This window comes from Sapajus apella, unplaced genomic scaffold (genome assembly GCF_009761245.1).
Source record: "Sapajus apella isolate SASKATOON/1434 unplaced genomic scaffold, GSC_monkey_1.0 scaffold21, whole genome shotgun sequence".
Taxonomy (NCBI): Eukaryota; Metazoa; Chordata; class Mammalia; order Primates; family Cebidae; genus Sapajus; species Sapajus apella.
The window spans coordinates 21091031-21102793 of record NW_022436961.1 but is presented as its reverse complement, the minus strand read 5'-3'; the positions used below and the strand labels follow the sequence as shown (position 1 = coordinate 21102793).

Here is an 11763-nt window from a genome sequence, read left to right as displayed (position 1 = left end):
ATATATATATATTTTAATTGTACTTTAGGTTCTGGGGTACATGTGCAGATCATGCAGGACATACTTTTAATTACTATATATTAAATTTTAATATATTTTAATATCTATATTTTTAAATTGTACTTTAGGTTCTGGGGTACATGTGCAGATCATGCAGGCTTGTTGCATAGGTACACACATGGCAATGTGGTTTGCTGCCTCCATTCCCCTGGCACCTACATCTGGCATTTCTCCCTATGTTATCCCTCCCCAACCTCCCCACCCCCTACCTTTGCTCCAGCAACAGACCCCAGTGTGTGATGCTCCCCTCCCTGTGTCCATGTGTTCTCATTGTTCAACACCCGCCTGTGAGTGAGAGCATGCGGTGTTTGATTTTCTGTTCTTTTGTCAGTTTGCTGAGAATTATGGTTTCCAGATTCATCCATGTCCCTACAAAGGACATGAACTCATCATTTTTTATGGCTGCATAGTATTCCATGGTGTATATGTGCCACATTTCCCTTGTCCTGTCTATCATCGATGGGCATTTGAGTTGGTTCCAAGTCTTTGCTATTGTAAACAGTGCCGCCATGAACATACATGTGCATGTGTCTTTATAATAGAATGATTTATAATCCTTTGGGTATATACTTAGTAATGGGATTGCTGGGTCAAATGGAGTTTCTATTTCTAGGTCCTTGAGGAATCGCCATACTGTCTTCCACAATGATTGAACTGGATTGCACTCCCACCAACAGTATAAAAGTGTTCCTATTTTTCCACATCCTCTCCAGCATCTGTTGTCTCCAGATTTTTTAATGATCACCGTTCTAACTGGCATGAGGTGGTATGTCAATGTGGTTTTGATTTGCATTTCTCTAATAATCAGTGATGATGAGCATTTATTCATATGTTTTTTGGCCTCATATATGTCTTCTTTTGAAAAGTGTTCATATCCTTTGCCTACTTTTGGATGGGTTTGTTTTTTTCTTGTAAATCTGCTTCAGTTCTTTGTAGATTCTGGATATTAGCCCTTTGTCAGATGGGTAGATTGCAAAAATTTTTTCCCATTTTGTTGGTTGCCAGTTCACTCTAATGATTGTTTCTTTTGCTGTACAGAAGTTCTGGAGTTTAGTTAGATCCTATTTGTCTATTTTGGCTTTTGTTGCCAATGCTTTTGGTGTTTTAGTCATGAAGTCCTTGCCTATGCCTATGTCCTGAATGCTTTTGCCTAGGTTTTCTTCTAGGGTTTTTATGGTGTTAGGTCTTATGTTTAAGTCTTTAATCCATCTGGAGTTAATTTTAGTGTAAGGTGTCAGGAAGGGGTCCAGTTTCTGCTTTCTGCACACTGCTAGCCAGTTTTCCCAACACCATTTATTAAACAGGGAATCCTTTCCCCATTGCTTGCTTTTGCCAGGTTTGTCAAAGATCAGATGGTTGTAGATGTGTGGCATTGCCTCCAGGGCTTCTGTTCTGTTCCATTGGTCTATCTATTTTGGTACCAGTACCATGCTGTTTTGATTACTGTAGCCTTGTAGTATATTTTGAAATCAGATAGTGTGATGCCTCCATCTTTTTTCTTTTTGCTTAGGGTTGTCTTGGCTATGTGGGCTCTTGTTTGGTTCCATATGAAGTTTAAGGTGATTTTTTCCAGTTCTTTGAAGAAGGTCATTGGTAGCTTGATGGGGATAGCATTGAATCTATAAATTACTTTGGACAGTATGGCCATTTTCACTATATTGATTCTTTCTAACCATGAGCATGGAATGTTTGTCCATCTGTTTGTGTCCTCTCTTATTTCGTTGAGCAGTAGTTTGTAGTTCTCCTTGAAGAGGCCCTTTACATACTTTGTTAGTTGTATTCCTAGGTATTTTATTCTCTTTGCAGCAATTGTGAATGGGAGTTTGCTCATTATTTGGCTCTCTGTTAGTCTGTTATTGGTGTATAGAAATGCTTGTGATTTCTGCACGTTGATTTTGTATCCTGAGACTTTGCTGAAGTTGCTTATCACTTTAAGGAGATTTTGGGCTGAGATGATAGAGTCTTCTAAATATACAATCATGTCGTCTGCAAAAAGAGACAGTTTGACTCTAATTGCTCTGGCTACAACTTCCAATACTATATTGAATGGGGGGGGGTGAGAGAGGGCATCCTTGTCTAGTGCCCGATTTCAAAGGGAATGCTTCTGGTTTTCACCCATTCAGTATGATATTGACTGTAGGTTTGTTGTAAATAGCTTTTATTGTTTTGAGATGTGTTCCTTCAATACCTAGTTTATTGAGAGTTTTTAGCATAAAGTGCTGTTGAATTTTGTTGAAGGACTCCTCTGCATCTATTGAGATAATCACGTGGTTTTTGTCTTTGGTTCTGTTTATGTGGGGGATTATGTTTTTGTGTATGTTGAACCAGCCTTGCATCCTTGGAATGAAGCCTACTTGAATGTGATGGATAAGCTTTTTGATGTGCTGTTGTAATCAGTTTGCCAGTATTTTATTGAAGATTTTTGCATCAATGTTCATCATGGATATTGGGCTTAAGTTTTTGTTGTTGAGTCGCTGCTGGGTTTTGGTATCAGGATGATGTTTTTCTCATAAAATGGTTTGGGAAGGATTCCCTCTTTTTTGTATTGTTTGGAATAGTCTCAGAAGGAATGGTACCAGCTCCTCTTTGTACACCTGGTAGAATTCAGCTGTGAACCCATCTGGACCTGGATTTTTTTTTTGGTTAGTAGGCTATTAATTGCTGCCTCAACTTCAGCCCTTGCTATTGGTCTATTTAAGGTTTCAGTTTCTTCCTGGTTTAGGCTTGGGAGGGTGCGAGTGTCCAGGAATTTATCAATTTCTTCCATGTTTACTGGTTTATGTGCATACAGTTGTTTGTAGTAATCTCTGATTGTAGTCTGTATTTCTGTGGAATCAGTGATGATATCCCCTTTATTGTTTTTCATTGCATCTATTTGATTCGTCTCCCTTTTCTTTTTTATTAGTCTGGCTAGTGGTCTATTTTGTTGATCTTTTCAGAAAACCAGCTCCTGCTTTATTGATTTTTTTGAAGGTTTTTTTTTTTATTTCTATCTCCTTCAGTTCTGCTCTGATCTTAGTTGTTTCTTGTCTTCTGCTAGCTTTTTATCTTCCTCCTTTAGCTCTTTCAATTTTGATGAGAGGGTGTTGATTTTAGATCTTTCCTCACTTCTCATGTGGGCATTTATTGCTATAAATTTCCCTCTAGACACTACTTTAAATGTGTCCCAGAGATTCTGGTACATTGTGTCTTCATTCTCATTGGTTTCAAAGAACATCTTTATTTCTGCCTTCATTTCATTGTTTATCCAGTCAACATTCAGGAGTCAGTTGTTCAGTTTCCATGAAGCTGTGCAGTTCTGAGTGGTTTCTTAATTCTGAGTTCTAATTTGATTGCCCTGTGGTCTGAGAGACTGTTTGTTATGATTTCCGTTTTTTGCATTTGCTGTGGAGTGATTTACTTCCAATTATGTGGTCAATTTTAGAGTAGGTGCAATGCAGTGCTGAGAAGAATGTAGATTCTGTGAATTTGGGGTGGAGATTTCTGTAGATATCTATTAGGTCTGCTTGGTCCAGATCTGAGTACAAAACCTGGATATCCTTGTTAATTTTCTGTCTTGTTGATCTGTCTAATATTGACAGGTGAGTGTTAAAGTCTCCCACTATTATTGTGTGGGAGCCTAAGTCTCTTTGTAGGTCATTAAGAACTTGCTTTATGTACCTGGTTGCTCTTTCATTGGGTGCATATATATTTAGGATCATTAGCTCTTCTTGATGCATTGATCCTTTTACCATTACGTAATGCCCTTATTTGTTTCTTTTGACTTTGTTGGTTTAAAGTCCATTTTGTCAGAGACTAGGATTGCAACTCCTGCTTTTTTTTTTCTCTCTCTCTCCATTTGCTTGATAAATCTTCCTCCATCCCTTTATTTTGAGCCTATGTGTGTCCTTGCAGATGAGATGGTTTTCCTGAATACAGCACACTGATGGGTCTCAATTTTTTATCCAATTTGCCGGTCTGTGTCTTTTGATTGAGGCATTTAGCCAATTTACATTTAAGGTTAATATTGCTATGTGTAAATTTGATCCTTCCATTTTGATGCTAGCTGCATGTTTTGCCTGTTAGATGATGCATTTTTTTTTCATTGTAACGATGGTCTTTACCATTTGGTATGTTTTTGCAGTGGCTGGTACTAGTTGTTCCTTTCCTTGTTTAATGCTTATTTCAGGAGCTCTTGTAAGGCAGGCCTGGTGGTGATGAGATCTCTGAGCAATTGCTTAAAAGATTTTCTTTCTCCTTTGCTTATAAAGCTTAGTTTGGCTGGATATGAAATTCTGGGTTGAAAGTTCTTTTCTTTAAGGATGTTAAATATTGGCCCCCACTCTCTTCAGGCTTATAGGCTTTCTGCTGAGAGATCTGCTGTGAGTCTGATGGGCTTCCCTTTGTGGGTAACCTGACCTTTCTCTATGGCTTCCCTTAGCATTTTTTCCTTCATTTCAACCCTGGTGAATCTGACAATTATGTAACTTGGGGTTGCTCTTCTTGAGGAATATCTTTGTGGCGTTCTCTTTATTTCCTGGACTTGAATGTTGGCCTGCCTTGCTAGGTTGGGGAATATCTCTTAGGTAATATCCTGAAGAGTGTTTTCCAGCTTGGATTCATTCTCTCTGTTACATTCAGGTACACCTATCAAACGTAGAGTAGGTCTTTTCACATAATCCCATATTTCTTGGAGGCTTTGTTCATTTCTTTTCACTCTTTTTTCTCTGTTCTTGCCTTCTCGTTTTATTTCATTGAGTTGATCTTCAATCTCTGATATCCTTTCTTCTGCTTGGTTGATTTGGCTATTGAAACTTGCATATGCTTTACAAAGTTCTCACGCTGTGTTTTTCAGCTCATCAAGTTGTTTATATTCTTCTCTAAGCTGTTACTGTAGTTAGCATCTCATCTAACCTTTTTTGTAGGTTCTTAGTTTCTTTGCATTGATTTAGCACATGTTCTTTTAGCTCTGAGAAGTTTGTTATTACCCAATTTCTGAAGCTTGTTTCTGTCAGTTCATCAGATTCATTCTCCATCCATTTTTGATCTCTAGCTGGTGACGAGTTGTGATCCTTTGGAGGAGAGGTGTTCTGGTTTTCGGTGTTTTCATCCTTTTTACACTGGTTTCTTCCTGTCTTAGTGGCTTTATCTACCTGTGGTCTTTGTAGTTGGTGACTTTCAGATGGGGTCTCTGACTGGATGTCCTTTTTGTTGATGATGAAGTATTTTCTTTCTGTTTCTTAGTTTTCCTTCTAACAGTCAGGCCCCTCTGCTGCAGGACTGCTGGAGGTCCACTCCAGACCTTGCTTACCTGGAGTCTACACAGGGGCTATAGAACAGTAAGGGTTGCTGCCAGTTTCTTCTGTTAACTTCATCCCAGAAGGGTATGTGCCCAGATGTCAGCCTGAGCTCTCCTTTATGAAGTGTCTCTTTGGGTATATTGGGTTGGGAGCTGCTTGAGGAGACATTTTGTCCCTTTTAGGTGTTCAAGTGCTGTGCTGGGGGCTCTGTTGTTCTGTGCAGAGCTGCTGGGCAGGTACCTTTAAGTCTGCTACAGCAGAACTCATAACCACCTCTTTTCCCAGGTGCTCTGTCCTAGTAAAGTCAGCTTTATTTATAAGTTCCTGTCATGCTGCTGCCTGTTTTTCATAGATGCCCTGCCCTGCACAGAGTAGTCTAGTCACAGTCTGCCAGCAGAGGTATTGCTGAGCTGCCGCAGGCTCTGCCCAGCTGCTGTATGAACTGCCTCGGTAGTGGCGGACTGCCTCAGGAGTGGTGGTCACCCTTCCCCCAACTGAGGTGGACTATCCTGGGTCCAGCTGCACTTGCTGTGAAACTCTCAATCCAGAGCTTTTCAGATTGCTTGTTTTGTGGGGGTGGTACCCACCAAGCCAGATTGCCTGACTCCCTGTCTCTGTCCCCTCCCATTCAGTTGAATGGGCGGCTCTGTCTCCCAGGCATTCCAGGTGCCAGTTGAAACAGCCGCCCAGATTTGTGTGAGTTTCTGTGTGCCAACCCAGCATGGGCTGAAACCGCTGTGCTGAAAACTCATGACGCTTTTCAGCCCAGGAATCTTCTGGTCTGTGGGAAGTGAAAATTTGTTTGGAAATGTGGTGGGCACTCATCCTCTGCATTGTTCTTGCTGGGAACTGCACTCTGGAGCTGTTCCTGTTCGGCCATCTTGGATCCTCTCTGCAACTCTGACCTGAGGTATATATTTGTTATTCTGTTTTCTTCAAAACTTAGTGAGGGTTTCTATCATGGCCTTGTGAGGCAGATAAACTTTAACATTTTCACAATTTAACCCAACTGTCCTTTTAATCTATTGAGTGTGTCTCACAGCTAAAATTTTTAAAATCAAAACTTTAAAGTCCTTGTATTGGTCTATATCGTTAGCGCACTTTCTACATGAGTATCACATTGCCCTACTCCTAAATCAATAGGCAAAAATGCTTTTCAGATTCATGTGATTTTAGTAATTTTTGGCAAATATAGTTTTAAAAGTATTAATAAAATAGAACCATCATGAGAATTTAGACATTTGATCTGAATTAATCACTATCTCTGCTAGATATTTCAAGATATAAAACTTTTTACTTGTTTAACTTTTCTATAAACTTACGTTCTTAAATATGAAACTTTAGGCTATGAGGAAGGCCAGCTCTAGGCATTTTCCCTTGCCCTGACCTTTGCACCTTGTACATAATTTAAAGTGCTTACCTCCCAAGATTTTATTAAAAATGAGAGTTACTAAGAGTTAACATTACAGTTAAAGTATGTAATGAAAACTACTAGATACATACAAAGTACATAGAAACAAGTATGATGAGTCTGATAAAAAGTTACAAAAAGGCATGGAATGCGATTTTTCCTAACAGGAAAGGAATTTTGTCTAGGTACAGGTTTTTAAAGATGGTTTTAAATTAAAAATATGGACAAAACTAAAGGTTTTTGAAGGATTGATCTTGTAAAATGAATTCTGTATGTAAGCCAGCTGGCTAAAAGTTGAAAGGAATTATTTAGTTTTTGTATGAATCAAATATTAAAATAAAAAACACAGTAATATAGAGCCAGAATGTAGGCCCTTATGTCAAAATATCAGGGTTTTATTTGAGCATTAATCTGCTCTTTTATAGAAAATTATAAAATGTTGTAAAAGATTTATAAAAATCTTACCTTGTGTTACAACTATTTAAAATTAAATAGATTTGTTTACAAGATTTTATTAATGTTAACTTCAGCATTAACATGCTATGCAATGGTAAAATTTAGATCTCTCTTGAATAAGATTTTCTTTTAATATTAAGAGATAGTGAAAGATTTTTGCTTACCTTTTGAGAAAACTGCAAAAAAAGCAGGAGTTGAGGAAAGAGAGACAAATTTAGTTGGCCTCATGCTGTCTTTATTAGGTCTTACTGTTTGTGAAAGTGAGTCTTCTCTCTCAAAGAGTGAAGGTTTTTACTTTTTGAAATCTTTGAGTTATCACTTTGCCTAAATGAATGATTTATTTCACAATGACCTGTTTGGTGATTATAATTTGTTTTTCCATTGCTATGTCTGTCTCTATCTAAATACCTCTAATCCAAATGGCTCCAAAGCTATTACCTTGGCTTTTAACATGTGAAACTTGTTTTAAGTTTCAAAGTGGGGACTGAAGAAAATCAAACTTTCCAAAATCAAATTCTAAATTCATTCTTATTGAACTCATTATCTTAAATCCCCTGAAGCCAAAAATGGACACATTTAGTGTATTTGGCATGTTAAAATCATATAGGAAACACTGTCCAATACAAAATGGTGTTTAACTTTATTTGGGTTACTTTTATATAAACCTGTTACTAGTATGTTTTTCAAAATCATATGATATTCCTATGAGTCTGATGTCTTCACATATGTTATCAGTAGTGTTTATAATTATTATGTTAAATTGTTATATTCCACAGAAATAACCAAATTTCCTTTATTTACCCTCAAATAACCAAATTTCTGCAAATTGCCAACAAGCAAAAGTGGCTTTTCAAAGCTATCTTAGTCAAGTATGTTCTTGACCATGGCTGTCCTAAGACTTCTGTCACAGTTGTTCTACTTTGATCCTTTTAAAAACGTGGTTTGCAATTAGCTATACAACTCTAAGGGGTGCTCTTGAATAAAGCTTTATGATAATTTTGGAGATTGTGCCACTAGAATAAAGAAAAGAAAACCTCCCAGGACTCTCAGGGAGTTTATATGTTCATGAGGACAGCTGACCCAATATCCAACAGAACAGAAGTTAATTACATGTACTGAACTAATAGAAGACTGAAATAATCTTTTTATGGCTTTTGTTGAAACATTACTACTTTTGTTTATTTTGTTTTTCAGCGTAAAGAAATTTTTTTCTTTTTAGATATTTACAGCTTTTAATCTTTGTGTAAAGTACACTCTTGTGAGCAAAAATTTAAAGCATATTTCCTTCTGTTTGCCTGATTTCTCTGAAATTTGGATACTCTTAGTGATTATCGCTAATTTACGGGAATATAATCATTTGCATAAATTCAGTTAGACTCCGTTTTCTTTTGTAACAGGACACAAGTGTAGACACAAGTCAAGGATTTGACTGGAATGGCAGCTTTTTAAGAAATTGAGATTGACTTTATAAAGCTGATCTGATAATTATTAGCCCTGTGGATGAAACTGGCCTTGCACCTTGTCTATGCAGTTCCTTTACAGGTTCTTTTATAGGTTTCTGGCCTGTAATAGGTAAAGAAGGTCACATTCTGACAGGCCCAGGAACCCCAAGTTATTTTGGACCTTGAGAGAGAATTCACTCAATTTATACAGGTATCCGTAGAAACAGATAAATCCTTGGTTGAGCTCAGGATGCTTTTAAGAGATCTAATCTGAGATTCTTTATAAAAAAGAATGTTCTAGCAAAGTCAATTTTAAAAAAGAAGCCTATATAGTAAATAATTATTCTTGCTGCATGCAAGAATAATTAATTATGCGAATAATCAGACCAAGTACAGTAGCAAAACTTATTTTTCAAATAAATCAGTTCTATGTCTTTCATAAAATTGAAGAATTGGAAGCAGAAAAATTATGTTTCAAAAACTACAGTATATCTTTTATTATCTTCTAACCCTGTCCATTGTTTTTTCAGTTCTTATTATTTTTTACAATTTAGACCAAATCCTGAATTTTTTTTTTTCTGGCTACAAGTCTCCAGAATAACACTTCCAATTTTTTTCCCCATTTTTCTTACTTGAATTCACTACAGATTAAAACTGTGGTTTTCTCAAAATCCTGCAAACTAAAAGTATCAGGAGAGAATAACAGTAACTTACAAACAACCTTCATTGCATGCCTGCTGACGCAAGTCCTTCTCAGAAAGTTCAATTGAACACCTGGTTTGAACTTCCAGGGAAATCTGGAAGATTGCCACTGCAATATGAAGATGCCTCAGAGATTCTAGAAAAGCTAGTCTATAGATAGACTACTCCAGATATTAACCTTTATTTTTTTTCTGTTTCTATAGAAATGACTTCTACTAGAAATCTGATTGCCTACATTACATCTAGAGGCATAAACCATTTGCAATGCCACCTCCTGGAATGGGAGATAGGTTTTTAACTGAGTTGATCTCGCCTCAAAACTAACAGACTGCCTAAAGAAGATATGGAATGATATATTTAAATTTGCTCATTTATATATATCCCAATTTATTTTTCCACTGCTGTGTCTGCCTCTATCTAAATACCTGTAACCCAAATCTCTCCAAAGCTATTACCTTGGTTTTTGGTATGTGAAACTTGTTTTAAGTTTCAAAGTGGGGACTGAAGAAAATAAAAATATTTCACCCTCAAATATATCTCTTTGACACAGTTTAAAATGGTTGCCACTGGCCAACAAGCAGAAGTGGCTTTTCAAAGCCACTTAACTGAGGAAAAATTGCATCTGTGGACAATCTCCATTAATGCAGCTATGCTCTCCACTCTTTCTAGCCTTTCCCAGGAACCAGGAGAGATTGAGAGTCTGACATCTTTAATGATCTGAAAAGAAACATTTACCATCTATTCTTTCTGCAAAAAGGTTTATCTACACCATTAGGCCACTTTTGCTAGCCAAGCTTCTTCCTTCCTCTCTCTCTTAACCTATGCTGCCACTAAAATTCATTTACCTCTTTCTGGCCATGCTTTGAGTCTCCACTCTTTACTGTGGCCTTGCAATTGTACATGAGTTTCTGTAACTTATTGGGAAGTTGGGTCTTCATTCTCAAGTTTCCCAAGTGTGATGGGTAATATTGAGTGTCAAACTTGATTGGATTGAAGGATACAAAGTATTGTTCCTGGATATGTCTTTGAGGGTGCTGCCAAATGAAATCAACATTTGAGTCAGTGGACTGGGAAAGGCAGACCCACCCTCAATCTGGGTGGGCACCATCTAATCAGCTGCCAGCATGGCCAGAATAAAAGTAGGCAGAAGAATGCAGAAAGACTAGACTGGCTTAGTTTTCCAGCCTGCATCTTTCTCTGTGCTGCATGCTTCCTGGCCTCAAACATCAAACTCTAAGTTCTTCAGCTTTTATACTCTTGGGACTTTGACTGCAGACTGAAGGCTGCATTATCAGCTTCCCTATCTTTGAGGTTTTGGGACTCGGACTAGCTTCCTTGTTCCTCAGCTTGCAGACGGCCTACTGTGGGACTTCACCTTGTGATTGTATAAGTCAATACTCCTTAATAAATTCCCATTTACATATACATCTATCCTATTAGTTCTGGCCCTCTAGAGAACACTGGCTAATATACCACATATACGCATTAAATAAATTTATATTCCTTTTCCCCTATTAATCAATATGTCACATGTCAGTGACTTTTAGTGAAGCTTTAGAAGGGCCAACTGGCTATGGCCCCCACATAAGGTATACACTTGTTCTGTCTGAAAATCTGAGATACCTTAAAGTAGGAGAGCTTACAGGGCATAGGTGATTCAAAGATTTTCTGATTGGCAGTTGGTTGAAAGTGTTAAGCTTTGTCTAAAGACTTCGAGTCAGTACAAAGAAATGCTTGAGTTAAGATAAAGGGGGCTGTGGGAACCATGGTTTATGTTATGTAGATGAAACCTCCAGCTAGCAGCCTTAGAGAAAACAGATGGTAAATCTCTCTTTTCAGATTTTTAAGGTGTCAGACTCTCATTTAATCTCTCCTCAATCAAAGCAGAGCCAGAAACAGGCAAATTTCCCCTACAAAACATGGCTTTACAAGACCATTTCAATATATGTCAAAGAAATATATTTTGGGATTAAATATATTGATTTCCTTCAGGGTCTGCTAACATCCTGTGATGCTAAACCAGAGTCAGGTTGGAATTTGGTATCTTATTCCCACAAAGAGTCCATTTTGCCAGTCTTACGATTACAATTTCAATGTTAATCCTGGTCAGTTGTGCCTAAACTCCAAAAGGGAGTGGGTATAATGAGGTGTGTCTGACCTTCCTTTCCATTATGGCCTGGAATTTTGTTTTCCAGATTTCTCTAGGGTCCCCTAGGACAAGAGGGGATTCATGCAGTCACTAGGGGGACTTGATTTTATTTTTGGTTTACACACGAATTTCAAAGTACACAGCAAATTACTTTCAAAGTTCTACTTACTTTGGCCAGCAACCAGGAACCAAGCTGAATGCAATCCTCTCGCTTCCAAGGTCTGTAATAAAGTGTTCTCCCTTCCACAATCTGCAAGGGAAGTG

At 37.7% G+C, this 11763-nt stretch overlaps 1 protein-coding gene across 1 annotated transcript in view; it reads right to left on the bottom strand.

Moving 5' to 3' along the window:
- LOC116558172 (arylamine N-acetyltransferase 2) overlaps positions 1–11763 on the bottom strand; it is a 17839-nt gene extending 6076 nt beyond the window's left edge. Inside the window, exon 1 of the mRNA XM_032288011.1 lies at positions 11669–11763. The gene's annotated coding sequence lies outside the window, so the exon portion shown is untranslated. The remainder of the gene's footprint in view (positions 1–11668) is intronic.